The sequence below is a fragment of the Bombyx mandarina genome, chromosome 11 (genome assembly GCF_030267445.1).
Source record: "Bombyx mandarina strain Sakado chromosome 11, ASM3026744v2".
Taxonomy (NCBI): Eukaryota; Metazoa; Arthropoda; class Insecta; order Lepidoptera; family Bombycidae; genus Bombyx; species Bombyx mandarina.
Window position 1 is genome coordinate 10,347,565 of NC_143218.1, and position 15,594 is coordinate 10,363,158.

At 34.7% G+C, this 15,594-nt stretch overlaps 1 protein-coding gene across 1 annotated transcript in view; it reads right to left on the reverse strand.

Moving 5' to 3' along the window:
* The window catches only part of Atx-1 (Ataxin 1), a 46,787-nt gene extending 43,218 nt beyond the window's left edge, over positions 1-3,569 (reverse strand). The window contains exon 1 of the mRNA XM_028180634.2: positions 3,174-3,569. The gene's annotated coding sequence lies outside the window, so the exon portion shown is untranslated. The remainder of the gene's footprint in view (positions 1-3,173) is intronic.
* Between the last annotated feature and the right edge of the window lie 12,025 nt (positions 3,570-15,594).

Sequence of the window (15,594 nt, forward strand, 5' to 3'; positions counted from 1 at the left end):
GAAGTAGTTTGAAATGGTCAGCGTCACGCACCCGTATGTTCTGGTTAATAAAATTACTAAACTTAATAGTCTTGTAAGATCATGTACATTAATGATTACGCTCCAAGACTTACACATGTGCTGTCAGTATGGGACCACATGTAAAATACTTTTTTTCCTACTAAATTGTTAATACGAGTCGTAGTTCGAATTACGTAGCTTGCTCAATATACACCTTCATTTATCTTATCTATATATTAATACGTGAAGCAAAAACTTTGTATCCCTTTTTACGAAAATTGCGCGGACGGAGGAGTATGAGATTTTCCTCACTTATAGAGAATATAGAGAAGAAGTGCACAATGCTAATATTTTTTTAAAATAATGCATAAAAGATACATTAAATCAATAAAGAAAACATTACACACACTACATACCATGTATTTGACGCACACACGCATGCATACTATTTATTGTCAAACTTTTGTTCTTGACGTCTGTTGTCAAATTGAGAATAGATTAAATATTGTTTGTCTTTATTAATATTTTTTATAGTGTAGTCTTGGCGAAATTTGTGATTATAGAACTATAAAATACAATCATAATAGTGTACAAACTTACAATTCCAATTAATTATAGTTGAATTTCGACTACTGCGTGACCTCTAGTTGATTTAAAACTGCCTATAGTTGTAGTTTGCACTTTGGGGGAAGGTTTCAAGCATAGCACTATCAATATAACTGAATATTTTGATACACTATTTGCTTTATGACAACCACGCATGAATAGTGGTCACAAGTATTAATAAAAAAATTGAAATTCTAGAATCTTCTATCTAGAAACAACTTTTAAGATTGTATAAATTATCCCGAGCAGAAAAATAACATACCTAATACACCTACATCTATGAATTCGTTATTATAATTTCGTATTTCTTCCTTCACAGGGTCTGCACTATTATGCTATTTCGTACAATGGTTACACTGAAGGCCGAGATGAGTAAATCACATCAATACTATATATTCCGTTCTATATTTTGCCACGTGACCAGAACTTTAATGACATACAATCCAAATTGACTCGCATTCTAGGAAAACGACTTCTTGATAATATTAAACAATATTACGTGCTTTAAATAGTTATATCATTAATAATGTTTACTTTCCGTTGTTATCTAACATTTTATTATATTGTTGCACTTGTTACGGTACAAGGTTGAAACAGGTATAATAATTCGATAGGCATACGACTTGATATAATATTTATAACATTTTACACGTGTACGTATTGCCATCCCCATATTTCTGCCGTGAAACAGCCGTGTGTTCTGACTAAATATATGGGATTAATCATTAAACAACACAATTAAGAATTTGAGCTCATGTGTCATGCTAAGTGTTCTGGCATTTATGCTACCATTTTATAATAGGATAAGTTATTTTTAAGAAATTTTAAACGAAAAAAACTAAAAACTCAATTCATGAGCGATGTTTGCAAAAAAAAAACACGTTATATTTCTGGTGCCGAGAAATATAATTTTACATAAATGTGACAACAACGTGGATATGTCATCGGTCAGAGGGTATCAGTCCGACTCGACTGTGTAGTTTTCCTATTTGTTCTAATAATAACGTTAAACTTGAGCAATATTTATTTACACGTTGTATTATTGCTTAGACGTTCCTACAGAACAATTTGTTATGGAAACAATACTGTCAGATTTATCAACAACGCTCTATCAATTAGATTCCATAATGGGGTATTTTTTTACTACACATTCGGTATTCGTTAATCCTTCAAGGTCGGGGTTTTTTTATAATTTTAATAAAATTTCAACTATATTATTTAATTTTTTTCTTGTATCAAATTCAACCTTTATATATATTATATATATATACGACCGATTTACGGGTAATATAGATACTGTTGCAGTTTTCAATATTGCAAATAGGTACCTACTAATAAAATTAATACTACATCGCATTTTTCCAACGTGCGCTATTTGAAGTATACTATCGGCTATGAATGATGCCCCTAACTAAAATAATCATGTTTAATATTAAAGCTAATTACAATTAGAACAATAACTATTTAAACCACGTTGTTATCGGCATAGTTTGTCCCTTACTAATTGTTGTTTAAGCGAGCTCTGTGTCTACATTACCGTTATTAACCTCAGATGACGTAATTTAGAGTAAGTAAACACAGAAATTATGAATTCTGGTACAATAAATGTATAGTTCGTTTTCAAACTTGACGAATTGTTATGATCTGTTCGATCATATTTTAAGATCCAATATTTTTTTAGTACCTAAAGTACACACGTGTAATCACTTTGAAGTTGCCATCGCTAAAATCATTCCAAATATACATTTAAATTGATCATTAACGGTGTCGTAAATAAGCTTACACCATTAAACTATTCTTCCACCTAAGCGACCAAGAAACGGACGGTTTATCTTGGATATCAAGTTTGATATTGGATATCAATCGTAAATGTTTATCGTCCAACAAAACCCGTGATATTTTGGCTCAAAAGTAAAAAATAAACAAACCATTTTCTAAAAGAAGGGCTACAACATTTAGATTCAAAAGAAAAATCTTAGTGTCCCGAGATCATTGACATGTAACGCACATTGAATTGTAGAAAATGTTAATATTGCCAACACGGTAACACTGTTGGACCGGTTCTCACACCACTATACACAGTCTATGAGGAATTGCTTATAGCTAGCTCTACCTTGCTTGTTTACTCTGACGACTCTAACGATTTGTGAATAGCAGTCATTTCAGGCAAATTCAATGAATTCAGTACCTTTTTTGTACTTGATTTCATGATACAAATACACATAGCAGTACTTTCATTACTACTGCCTAAAATTTTCTGAATGAAATGATCTTAAATTTAAGATAGAGGTAGTGATAGAGGTAGGCGGTGGTGTTAGACTGAAACGAGCCGATACGCTCGGAAACAACCTAAATAAAGCGGAGCACCAGAGAATAGCCGTCTCGAGTCTCTACCGTGGAACACACACAGACAAGCAGCGCGCACACCACCGCCGGCTCGCACACTCTCGCCCGCGCACACACAGCCCGCCAGACGAAAATAAAATCCACTCGTATGCGCCATGCAAATAGGAAGGCGGGCCGTGCACGCAAGCCACCCGATTGTGCCATCAAAATTATTTCCTTACGTTTCGTGGTATTGTCTTGAGACGGTCACGGGCGCAGCATCGCAGGCCGTGGATCACTACAACGGCGGTAAGCCGGAGGTCTCATCCGAGGAAAAGTCTATCGTTCACTCTTAACTGGTTCCGTGCGTTCAAATACCGAAGGAAAAGTGCACGGATGCGACGGCCGCTTTTGTTTGTCACTCGCGGGTCGCGCGTCTTCTCGCTGCGGTCACAGCAGGTAAATCAACGGGCAGAGATCTGCATGAATGATATGACGGGTCGATGTGACGATCAGAAATACGCGAACGATGTGCGACGTCGGCGCAGGTCGCAGCGCGACTGGCAGTGGCACTACGCGGAGCCCCGTGCGTAGTGAGTGGCCGTGAGGCGCGGGGACGAGGAAACCCGGCGCGAGTACGGAGCGCCCGGCCGCGGCCCACCGCCTGCCGCCCGGGGGGCGGGGGTAGGGGGCGCGGATTAATCACGTAGTAAGTATGCCCCCCTGGGCCGCGCTCCGCTGCCGCACGCCGATAGAACCTGCCATCCACCAATACATGCATAAAAACTGTAAGCACGCACGTAGTGCCCACAATGAATCAGGAAACTTACGGCACCTTCCAGAGGTTGAGTCGACAAAAGAAGAGGATTAAATTAATAGACTAGTATTAAAATCAAGGATTAAAGACTTTTTTGCAAATGCAAATCATGAATTAATTAGAAACGTAGAGCATGTAGAGTAAGCCATATATTCATTTATTTAATCTCATTATTTTCTGGAATCAGTCTACATATTTTAGGGTAAAAAGTCTTAATATCCATATTGGATACTACTATCTACTATCATCCACTCTCTATCGTTATTTCCCACACATCTCGAGCAGAAATGTTCCCGGACCGGTTTCGAACTTTGCTTACGTCATCGCACAGCTCGTACTCACATGCCTATGGTAACTGTGTTTATGGCTTTCTTTCACCATAATTAGAGCTAACCAGGGCCATTGTACCAAAAATGTTCACTAAACGAGATAAGTTCGTAGTTAGTTAGCAAAGTAGAGTCGTAAATTTTCAATTTTAATGTTCTCGTCTCTACATTTCATTGTTAAGTCTTTGACCAACCGATTTATTTATCTGATTAGATATGAATTAAAAAAGAAAAAAATGACTGTTCTATCGGTGCGACTGACTCCAAAATCTAAAGATTAAGTTTACAACAAACGTATGAATGAATATGTTTCACTATTGGAACTTGTTACAAATGTATCGCATGCACATCGCATCGCTGCGCTTTCTTGAGTGACGCGAGTTGTATGTAACCTGAATCGATTTCATTTATTAGTGAAGGTATGCAGACAAGTTTAGGACTAGATACGGTTACCAGACTCGATATGCACCCTAGTAATAATACCTGGATATATTGTATTTGAAGTTGCACTGTGCGACTAGTGTTCGATTTTTATGCATGTTATACACTCTTAAAGACATGTCAGACATAATCAGGATTGAAGTAACCACCTTCATGGGCTAGTAAACTGTCGTAGCCACCACCAGTACCTAAGATCAAGGTTGGGAGTTGGATACGAAATATCCAAGAAAAAACCGAGGACGGAATGTCGCTTAGGTATATGTTATTGCAGAGACCGGATTCGTTAAGCCATATCTATCTATATATATATAAATGAATTGTTGTTCGTTAGTCTCGCTAAAACTCGAGAGCAGCTGGACCGATTTGGCTAATTTTGGTTTTGAATTATTTGCCGAAGTCCAGAGAAGGTTTAAAAGGTAAATAAAATTTAGGTCTTTTATTTATCGATTGAGCCACTACGAAGTCTGCCGGGTCAGCTAGTTTCATTATAAAAATATTTTATATAGGTTGGAAGGATTCTTAGAACATCTCAGACAGCAATCAATCAACCTTTGTAATTTGGTATTAAGCTTATACCAAGATTTAAGCCTCTCAGTAGACTAACTTCGAATAATTTACACGACAGGTATTTGTTGAGCCTTTTCGCTGGTATTATAGGCAGATTTAGACCAGCTCTCTGCAATTTTAACCTTATGGAGACATTAGGTTTCAATAAAATTAGTTTTAAAGTAGAATCTAATACCGAAGCATTTGTTGCAGCCTTACATGCGGTCAGTACCCGGAATTGTACCTAACTTTATCGTATGAGTCACTTGTGTTTCATTATGCTGGTATACGATAAATAAATGTATTTAAACATATTCTAGTTTTGAATCTTTCCACTTATAGGCACGGGTCATGTGCTAAAGGAGACCATCATGCTGCCTATTTTGACCACGAAACAAGCTGTTTTTTTTTTATGTAAGGGTTTTGCGGCCTAAACAAGACGAGAAAGAGTGCTTGAACTCAGCCAGGAGACATGGGATTTTCTAACGGCCCAAACGCTTCAGTATGCTACAGTAGTTCAAAGCTGATTCTTTGGCGAGTGCATCTACTACTGGATCAGAATTACGATCTGCTGAGGAGAATCGACGAGAAACTCAGCGGGGTTATAGTATGGGTTAGGTATTACGTTATTACGTTAAGTTCTTTGATGAGTACAATGACCTGTGCTATGGCTGCGTGGTTTAGGCCTAGAAGCATCCAAAAACACGGAGTTGAGTGGATCAATTAGAACGTGCCTAAAACATCGTCGGTGATGGGTTGTTGCCTGACCCGGGTAAAAGGTATAGTTAGAGGCGGCCACGATCATTGAGGTACTACTACTACTAATTCCACGCTAGTAATATAGTTCAATGGCCACGACAAAAGAGTTATATTGTCGCGAAGTAGCGTTCCTACACTAACCTCACATATTTACCGATGGATTTGAGACCGGATCATCGTGAAGATTTACATTGCTAAACAGTCAGTCACACGTTTCGATTCGAAATGTGGGAGAGCCGTTATTTAATGCAATTGAGTCTTCGACCTTGTGTATCAATATCTCTGGCCACATTCACGTTGCGAGTTTACGAACTCCGGTAACAACTTCAAGTGGACCGCGAACAATAACAACATTATCACAACAAAAAAAAATATCAAAATGATCTTCAGTATTATTTAATTGTAATAAAAATAGTAGTAGTAAATTTGACTTTAAAAATCTTCATCGCTACGGTAATGGGAAATGCCAAAATAAAGCTAATAAAGAGATATGTCCCTGCTAGGTAACAGGTAGTGTGGATGGATTGCAACTTTCACTCGAAACTGTTTCAGTTAGCGAAGATACGTATATGGTAAGAGTTTTTACGGCAAATTACTTTTTGTGTTCATTCAAACGGTTGATTACAATAGCTGAGCTGAGACAAACGAGGAAGACCGTAATTTAAAAAAAAAACACCCTTCGGTAATAATAACAAAAGATGGAGACTTCGGTTACACAAAGGAGCGTAGCTAAAATCGGCAGCCAAGTAACGTTAACATTATTCCTACTCATTATTGCACTACAAAGTAATCTACAGTTATTGTCGTTTCGTTTCTGCTTCGGGTATAAAAAGCCATAATCCTAACAAAAAGGAATACCCGGCCTGATCTCTCAAGTTCTATAATGAAAATCACAAATTTGTGGGTTTTTGGGCTTCAAAAACCGTTATATATTAATTCGTGGCCTCTTTTAAAAATTAGTGTAAATTTTATGACATGAACATTTCATTTGTACAATAAAGTAAAGTCGAATTAATTCGTTCACTTTCAAACTTTGCTTGTAAGATTCCTTTTGCAATTACACAATGTAAGACAGCGTTTTGCCGGAAATTACATACCCGATCCTGTGGGCCAAATGGTAAACAGTCGCCGTCGCCCTAAACACGTCATTACGGATGATCCATTAACGGTGCTTTTAGGTACCTCAAGCACCGGTCACCGTCCTCGCCGAACCCGTTTGCGACGAAGGGCTTGACGAGTAAATTAACCCATAGACACAGCCCACTGAGTATCTCGCCGGATCTTCTCAGTGGGTCACGTTTCCGAACCGGCGGTGGATTCTGCGAAGAACTGCTCTTGCTAGGGCCAGTGTTAGCAACACTCCTATTTGAGCCCCGTGAGCTCACCTACATGTCAAGGTGAAGCGGAAATAGCCTGTAAAGACTATCAGCATAGGTAGTGAAAAAAAGCGTTTTGACGATTCGTATTTAGAACCTTTATTTTATTACACCTTCATTCAAAAAAAGCTACTGGCGCATATCGACTGAGAATGAAAGTAAATAAATTAAATAAAATCAAGACACTAAGATTATAGTTTGAGAAAAAGTTTCCTTCTACAATCTTTTTATAATATAAACATATAAAACAGGACGGACTTGATTTATTGCATTGCATTAACATTCTTGTACACTACTTACAACAATGCTTACAACAATTAAAATTACTAAAAGTACAACAGAAGTTACTATAGAAAATTCATAGATCGTAGGACGTAGAGTTCGTTTTTGCAGTCGTAATTAATTACTAAAGTAATACAAAGCATTTTAACAACTTATTTTTACATCTTACACTGCTTAGAAATATTTTTATGTACATAAAATATCAAATTAATAACAAGAAAACAAAAATAATAAAAATGTGTTAAATACAATGTATCACCAAAAAAAACTGTATTTTGTTTCAATCCCAAGATAATGCATATAAATATTAAAAATATCTTATCGAGCACATATTATTAATTAAATTATTTGGCCCGAGAATCGCTTACATGTCGACTTAAGTTTATTTATGGCTTAAGGAATAGATAATTATTTTTAATGTACATAAACGTTCAAAGCAACTTCGCGTTGAACTCGTCAGTAGGGCCATCGATCGATTGGACACGCTCAGGCGCAGGGAAAAGAACCCAAACAGCCTTGATTATGTTGTTTAATACCATTTCAGTTTACTCAAAAGCTTACACCCACAATCACTAAAAAGACGTGACGATTTTTTTTAAACAATTTTTTTTAAATCTCTAAATGTTCAACAATCCAATAAAGTATTAAAGCAAAATTAATATGTTTTAAAGTGTAACATAAGTTTTCTTCAAAATTCATAGGATTTTCTTAAAAACGGTCTACAGCGGTTAATGATGTAATTTATGAACGCATAATATGATATATCAAATGTTTTATTAATGTTCTGAATTTGACAGTCAAATTTTTCCTCATTAGTCGATATCAAATTCTATGAACATCAACCTCAGTTGCTTATAGATTTAAACACAGTTAAAGTGAACAATTTTGTTGTGATTCATCCTTTAAATGTAAAAGACGTGTGGCACTCGGGGACTGCCGCGGTAAAGCTATTCCAAAGCATTTTTTATCAACTTATGCAGTAACAATTAGACAATAATAATTTAATATTAAAACAATAATAAAAATAAGACCACGCTATATTTATAAACATTAACAAAAGCAAAACATTAACTGTCCCCTTCACACTCATAAGCTAGACCGCGTGAGAGAGAGATGGGGAGATTTTTCATAATGCTCATGCAGTGCGACGTCACACCGCGCGCTTATTCACAAACACTACACCAGCGCAACGTGTGAATGTGTTGAACGCGAGCTACATAGTAGGCGTAGTGGGGTTATTTTCGTTACGGAATTTCTCGATTCAGTCGCCGCGCTCAAGGCCCGCGATAGAAGCTATGCAATAGCTTAAAAATGTAAAATATTAATTTATGAAACATATACATAACAGCTTCATATAATTCTCCAAGAAATACTATTATAATACAAATAAAATAAATTTAATGCTGTTGCTACATTCGAAATACATATGTCGTTATTTCTACAACGTAATTAATAAAAACCGTGTTTAATTTAGTGTTTTGATTTTTCTTTAAAATAATTTACATTATTGCTTTTAATTTCTCGTGCCAAGTAATTTAAACATATACATATTTTATATAAAATACCAGGAAAATCGTTTTCTCAGAAAAAGTAATCGAAATTGAAACCGAACTTAAGGAAAACAGTTTTGCTGTGTTCGTTTTCATTATAACTTTTCAAATTTAAAAGTCTCGTTTATTTCATGTTCTATGCATATGGGTCGTCTGTTGAGTTTGAATTTAATTCAAAATAATTTATCTCGATTTCGTAATGATTGACAATTCATATTTAGAGTCGAAATAATCGTTACGCCAGGTACTTAGATGAGAACAGTCCTAAGGAAATCGGCGAAATAAACGTAGAGGAAATATCTTTTTCCCACAGATCATAGAAACACAGGAGATATGGCAAGGAGGCGTGGCGCTTGCGAACGCATCTGGCCTCGAAGCGGCTTGATGCCAGTTTCGGTCATAAGTCGAATGTCAGCTTGCGACGTCTTCACTGCTTACGATTTTTTAACAAAATGCCGCGTTGTTGTGTTTTTCAATGATCTGTGCTTTTTTCCTATTTATGTATTACATATTATTTTTTATTAATTCGTAAACATTATAGCAATATTAAGGAATCGTACTTAAGGCCGCGACGACTTTTAAAACGATTTTCATAATTAGAATATTTCTTATCTACTGTGGTTGATTAATATGGAAATTTAAGAGGTTTTTTTGAACGCCGACTCGAATGCTTTGATAGCTGGGTACGTCAATTAATTACAGATGAATTTTGATATCACCGTTCGCGGATTTCGCAATTCCAATAAATGTGTGGTATCAATTTGACTTCATCATAAATTCCAGTGACTAACATACAGCTGAAATACGAAATTCAATAATATTAACTAAAAATAATACTCAGTAAATCACATCGGCATTATTGCGTGCAGACTATCCGATCAAAATTCAAGGCAAAACCAATAATATTGATCTTCCAAGTGAGAAGGTTTTAATAATATTATCGTTAAATTTCAGTCTTCGAAAACGTTTTCTTATCGCTTTAGGAAAACTGATGTCTATGGTTCACGCAGTATCAAAATTACCTACAAAAGTTTTCAAAATTACATAAATGTACATTTACTCAGAGCTAAGTAATGAAAAGAATCGTTCTTGAATAAGCCTGTGGGGAATCTTAATATAGGCCTTAAAAAAAACGGAATTAATATTTTTTTTTATTCACTCTCACAAATTATACATTGTTAAATGAGCATGAAAATTATTTCGTCACAAATTGTAAGTTATTTGACTGGATTGTTGTTTTTAAATCTGGCTAGTCTTTTACTTCTAAAGCTTAAGATATATTTATAAATTTAAATTTGAAAATCGATATATGGTAAAAAATTCTGAAAGAGCTCAAATTTTATAATTTTATAATATATTGCGAAAACGTTGAATTTTTTTGGGATACGAGTTACACAACTAGCTTTAACCCGAGAAAATGGAAAGAGTATCAATCTTTATGAATAACAAAATTAATGAGGGCAAAATCACGTGCGATTTCATAATAATGTATTTTTTGTTCACTTTGAATTTTTTTAGCATTATAAGTCCATATGAATATAATGTCGGCCGTCCCTCCTGAGACATGAGGCCACATTCTGCATGTGCATATTTGCTTCCAGATAGACAAGCAGGGCGGTTCCGAATCGATTGAACTCACAAAACTTTACAAGAAAATACAGTTTTATCTCAACGCAATAATTGATCTCAGTTTTAAGTGAGTTTAATTTCAAAAAATCAATCAAAGTACTTTAGTTACTCACAAAGCAAATTTGCCAGACGTCTGCCTTCCCACGCCTCCTAAGCTTCATTTAATTTTTGTTCAAAAATAAAACTTACAAGACAATTTTTTTTCTTAAATCGAAACCCTAATTTTATTTACTTTCAAAATCACAATATAAATATCCTTTTTAGTACTTTATTTGAGATGTTATTTAACTTTATCAATATTTGAATACCAAAGACTTTATAAAATGAGGTTTTCGTCAATAATAATATTTTTTTATTAACGTCTATATACGCAAGTAACAATGTTTACCTCAAATCTGAACGTTTACATGGCTATTAGATTGTCTTTAAGTTATACCAGCTTATGTAGGTACCTGATGATGTGTGAATACCGATGTCTCTTGAATATTCAAGGGTCGTTGAATCCTGTGCTTGAAGAATCCGGGATTATTCGGTAATCGCTAATTCCAGATCAACCGTGAGTTTAAAACTAATATGCAAAGCACTTTTTTAGAGCGACTTTTTTGTATTCGGCCGCATTTTTGTTTTATACTTATTATTTAACTCATATCTTATTACAAGTGATACATAATATTAATGAAAATGATACAAATTTTATAGCAATCTATAACGTGTTTAATACATCGGACTTACAAAATAATTTTAGACTATGAATTTGGTTTTCCCCTAATGAAACATCCATCGATTTAAACAATGGTATAGAAATTTCTATGAGCAAAATTTTCCTTTGCCAATTTTTTTGTGCATCAACATTCAATCTGTTGTGTGAAATCTATTCAAATTCTATCAAACTATTAGTTTCTTAAGTACAGTTGCTCTAGTATTATAATGAAAGCAATGCGGTGGAAAATTTGGTGTTTTGCCTATAATTCATTCCCCTTCTAACTATAATCTTTGGCTTTCAAGTCTTTTACACCTCGTGTTTTATTTTTTTGAAACATGATCGATAAACAAACGATACCTGGATTAAAATTGATCTTACGGAAACTTGTCAAAGAAACTTCAGCAGGCTTCGACTATACCAATCCAAGTGTCATTTTTGTAGCGCAGGATAGCCTGAAGTTCTTAAGGAGCAGCCTACGACTGCATGCGAAAATACTGAAAAAGTAAGATATTTCAAGACTCGAACCTTTGTTTATTTCGTTATTCCTTTACCAGTGACTTAGTGAGAAGATCCGACGAGAAACTCAGTGGGTTGTCTTAACATCCTTCAAAACTGAATGCTTAACTGCTGTGGTATATAAATTGGCAGGATAGTGATGCAGGATTATACCCGATCCTGTGGACCGAATAGAAAGCAGTCGACGTCGCCCTAAACACGTCATTACGGATCCGCCGGATCCATTAACGGTGTTTTTAGATAGGTTTACCGGTCATCGTTATTTGCGACGAAGTGCTCGACGAGTAAATTAACCCATAAACACAGCCCACTAAGTTTCTCGCCGGATCTTCTCAGTGGGTCGCGTTCCCGATACAGTGGTAGATTCAGCGAAGCACTGCTCTTGCTAGAGTCAGTGTTAGTAACACCTTCGCTTTGAGCCCCGTGAGCTCACCTACTAGCTTGGTGAATCTAGAATAACCCCTCGAGGCTACTAAAACAGGTAGAAAAAAAATACAGGATATGGGCGGGCGCGATTTAGGTTTTCAAATTTTTTGTTCTGTGGTAGCTACTGCTACAATAATCAAATAGTGTGTTCACTTCAAATCGGGTTTTTGTGGAATAGCTTACATATTGGACATAGGTATTTTTACCATAATTATACTGTATCGGCAGCGCATACTTTTGGTAATTTGTTTTTTGTAAAGAAAATGGTACGGTATTTTTATTTTATTTTTTAGATTAGCTACATTGGCACAAGAGTAATCATAATTTGTCAATTTAAATGTAAAATTTAGTCTTCGAAAACATATTAAAATTACGATGAATCTTTGAGGCGATTATAGTACTTAAATTCAATAAAATTAACAACTTTTAACGTAACCTATTAAACATAATTGTGACTACTACGACATTTTATTTATCTTTAAATAAATATTTATGCCACATTCATGGTCGGACATTAAATTATTGAATGTTAAACTTAAAACAAGAAATAAAATCAATTAAATATTAAAAGGCAAATGCCATCCCGCTAAAAGGCATACCAGTCAACCAAAATAAAATTATTCAGATTAATGTATCGTCGTAAAAAAGAATGCTAAGAATTAATATAGAATATAAGTCAGTGTAGAGCGTACGTCGAGAATACTCTTGTTTATTATAGTCCGCCATTTAAACTATTCCTGTAGGTTCCAGACGCCACGAGCCGAGAAATGTCGACGTACACATTAAATATAACTAACTATATTAGATCGTGCGTGTATTACGTTCGGGTACATAATAGAAAACAACATTAAAATATAAATCAGAGGGAACTTTTTCCATAGGATAATCAACTAATATGATTAAATAAAATTTTTGAAGGGCGTCAAAAAGTATGTCTAAAGTGTTGCATAATTACCGTTCCGTATTACTGAAGACTAGAGGTCCCGCAGTAGTCGAAATTCGACTATAACTAATTATATTATTATTATTATTATTATTATTATTATTACTATAACTAATTATAATATTGTAAGTTTGTACACTATTATGATTCTATTTTATACTTCTATAATCACAAATTTCGCCAAGACTACACTATAAAAAATATTAACCAAGACAAACAATATTTAATCTATTCTCAATTTGACCACAGACGTCAAGAACAAAAGTTTGACAATAAATAGTATGCATGCGTGTGTGCGTCAAATACACAGCATGTAGTGTGTGTAATATTTTCTTTATTGATTTAATGTATCTTTTATGCATTCTTTAAAAAAAATATTAGCATTGTGCACTTCTTCCCTATATTCTCTATAAGTGTGGAAAATTTCATACTCCTCCGTCCGCGCAATTTTCGTAAAAAAGGGATACAAAGTTTTTGCTTCACGTATTAATATATAGATGATGTTAAATTATTTTATTAAACGTGCCTGTTGTAGAGATATTTTGCATTTTTTCTTTAAATACAAATACCCCGTTTTCACACACATTTTTTTTCCCAGGGTTAGACGTCACTTCAATGCTATACATACATATGTACGTGTCACAAAGACATATGTATGACGACATCAATACTTTAATTGCAGCTTGTAAGTAGAATAGATTTACTTACTAATAATGACCTCCCATTATCCTTTAAGACTTGTAAACCTAGTAGTAGTATTTGCATTTCAATACTTCTGCTTCTATAGTAGTAAACCATTTAAGCCTTGAAGCATAATTAGCGACCAACAAAAGAGAAAGAGAAGATATCATTCCATTGTTCAACAGAATTTGCAAAATATGCCTTTCGTCTATGTCGATCTTATGGGAATTTCTAGAATATTCTTATAACACTATATGGGCAGTCCAATTCAGTGTTGAAATCGGGGCTGCTCTTAAAAGATTCGTCTTGTTTAATATTATAATTATCTTATCTTGTGCTTTTCACATTTATTTCTGAAGTGATATAAGGACACGATTATGGATACGTTTAAAACCGTAATCTTGCTTTTATTTTATTTATTTATTCACAGCTGTTCGTTCTAGACTGACCATTTATATTTGAGACGTTGGAAAATGAAAAACGAGATAAAACCGTATAAATGTTTTCGAACTTATAAAAACATTTGTGTTCGATAATTATAATAATAATAAGCCTTTTTATTTCTTGTTGTACAATCTTAGGTGGATAATAATATTACACTAAACAACAAATATGATTTTTGTTAGCAAGTTAGCTTAAATCATGTTAGTAATATAAGTACGTGTATTAAAATAAATATAAATTAACAAGAAATCCCGGTTTGGGTAAAGGCCTCCTCCAAAGACTTGTGTATTGAGAATCCTAGTCCAAATATTCCGGGTGAAGTTCCAATGCAGCAAAATATAAAAGCGGTTTGTTCTTCTATTTTGTTCGATAATTACATAGTCACAAACATTCCTGCTCGGTCCAATCTGGCGTCCCGTCTGGCTGCGTTCCTATTTCCGTACGAACCTACGCATCTCCGACTAGTCTCTATTTGTTTTCCGTACAAATTGTTATCGTTTCATTCGCACAAACGTCTCGTCGGCCGTGATGTTTTCAATCTCGAAATAATTTAAAGTAACATTCAAAAGCCACAGTTATTTTCACATAGTAGAGATTGTTTTTATTTTTGGCAGTTTATTTAAACAATTCACGTCTTATTGAATCGACGTTATTATACGTAATTTGTACTTTACCACTATATGTATATAATATGTAGAATGAAACAGTTTTGAAGTCGTCGTGGCCTAAAGGATAAGACGTCCGGTGCATTCGTATGTAGTATAGTAGGTTTAATTATGTCTTCGATTTGCGAAAATAGAAGCAAATACTGTAACGTTCGTAGCAACAACAAAAAAAATGTTTCATTTTTTTTGTAAGTTTCGTCATATTACATAAAGCTTATACAATTTAGGTAGGTTAATTTTTATCAGATCAAAAATTACAATCAGAATAAATACTGCCACTATCTCCAATGTTCTTATAATTAGAATTATCTCATAATTAGAATACATTGATCGAAGATTGTAAAGTGATTTTAAATTTTAATAACTTCTCAATAAAATTTTAGTACATGTTGAATATCGATTAGCGTAGTTTTTTTTTTTTTTTTTCCTTCTTTAACACCTGCGATCAGTCGCCAAGACTGCAATCAGGTGAGTTGTGATTTAACAATTGGTTTGGAGGGACAGAGCCAATGCTCCGTCTCGCCTTAGTAGGGTAGCACGTCGGCTCTCTTGAGTCTTC